The 1,820-nt window shown below is 40.0% G+C and overlaps 1 non-coding gene across 1 annotated transcript; it reads right to left on the reverse strand.

Annotated features, from left to right (window-relative positions):
* Positions 1-1,340: 1,340 nt before the first annotated feature.
* Trnap-agg (transfer RNA proline (anticodon AGG)) lies at positions 1,341-1,412 on the reverse strand. The gene has a single exon. It is a non-coding gene; the product is annotated as a tRNA-Pro (tRNA).
* Between the last annotated feature and the right edge of the window lie 408 nt (positions 1,413-1,820).

Here is a 1,820-nt window from a genome sequence, read left to right on the forward strand (position 1 = left end):
CATCTTATTCAAATGAAAGCCTAGACTTGAAATTGTGTGATTGGATCAAAATTATGTTCATAAATAGTGTATGTTTGTTGGAAAACGAAAATATTGTTGAGGGTGCCAATAACTGTCGTATCCTGCTAATGCAGTATTCTACCCTATGAATGCTTGATCATGTGTTTCAACCAGTTTTGAAACAAGGTGTTAATTAATAGTACCGGCGGTGTATATCCGAGAACGACAGCCAACTTCCAAACAGTACAATCAGCAGGCAACATGTGGCGAATAGTCTCAATCAAATGTGCCGATGATTAAATGAGAGGTGGATATCACCAGAAGTTTACAGGATATTTGGAAGATTGTGAAACCGATCAAGCGGTGTATAAGTAGAGTAGAAGGAGGTAATACCTGGTACAAGATATATTTATCTTTTGTTTCTTTGCATGAATCCCAGTAATTTCAGGGCTGGTGGCGGGAATGTTTGAGCACCAAGTAGCTAGAAGAATGACGTACCCCTCGGATAAACATGCAGCCTCCCAAATCTACAGAGTCAAGTTTCCACTTCAGCCTCCTAAGGATCGTTTCTCCAGCCAATAAAATTTGCAATCTCCATAAGAAAATCGACCGAATCCGCATCATTGGATCGAAAGAGTCACATAAAGCAATGCGTTTTATCCATACAGCTTCGATCCTGCGACAGAAGAATCAATGATAATAATAATTTATCCAACTAGGAAGCACATAAGAAGTCAATGATGAGAAAAATGAAGAGTGAAAACGAATGAGGGCGAGTAGTTTGAGGATCATTCTCATCTTTACATCCACTTCCATCACTTCCGTTGATTCTATCGTGTGTAATAGCGATGAGTACAAAGAACACTTCAAAAATAACATTTCATTGATTGGCAGAACCCTCACTTCCTATATGGCACAGAATTTAATCTTCTTTCCATTATCGCTCCCCCAGTCAGTGGATGTTCTTTGCAAGGCCCAGGCAACACGCACATAAGCGGTGATAAGAATCAAACCATTATCCACAACGCACACAGCACACCGACTGAGACAGAAGCTACGAAAGGGGAATGACTCTAACCCGAAACTGTTCGACTGAGTTTGAGTGTAGTTTCCAACTTCCACATGTTGAAGTGCGTCAATTGAGTGATGAAATATCGACGTTGTTGTTTTATGAAGGCCCAATATATAAACGTAAAATAATGACGTCGAGCGACTTCACTTCAATTCTACGAAAGCATGAAAGGTCACGATTGCGACCTTAGTTCTTATGAAGCAATAATGTCGAAATGTAAGCGAAAAAAATTGATTGATAACACCATTATGTAAAAAATAATCAGTGTGGGCTCGTCCGGGATTTGAACCCGGGACCTCTCGCACCCTAAGCGAAAATCATACCCCTAGACCAACGAGCCCGTTGTATAAGCCAGGAAAACAAACTGAAAAAACAAAATTGTCACGCTTGACTTGCATTTTTAGCAGCGATTGCTTGCCCGTTCGTTCGTTCCACCATTTGGCACGCATTTCAAATCGGGGGAAGCTAACGTGAATTGAAAATCATTTGTTGTGGGCACATGTTTAGCACGACAAGCAACATCATCAATCAGTTCGTAAGCGTTGTTTTTCTCTAATCAATTTTTCATGAAGATCATATTCAGAAACATTGTCTCATTAGCACAATGTCTTCTTCTTACCCTTTATGTCACCATTAAGAATTATACACCCCTAAAGAATGCAATTTAGAAAACTTACCATTTTACGGCTATCATTGTGTTGGCGTGTTACGCCATGCTGAAGTGGTGAATTCTACTTGTATTCCGCGT

Source organism: Armigeres subalbatus, chromosome 3, assembly GCF_024139115.2.
Source record: "Armigeres subalbatus isolate Guangzhou_Male chromosome 3, GZ_Asu_2, whole genome shotgun sequence".
In the NCBI taxonomy this organism is placed as follows: Eukaryota; Metazoa; Arthropoda; class Insecta; order Diptera; family Culicidae; genus Armigeres; species Armigeres subalbatus.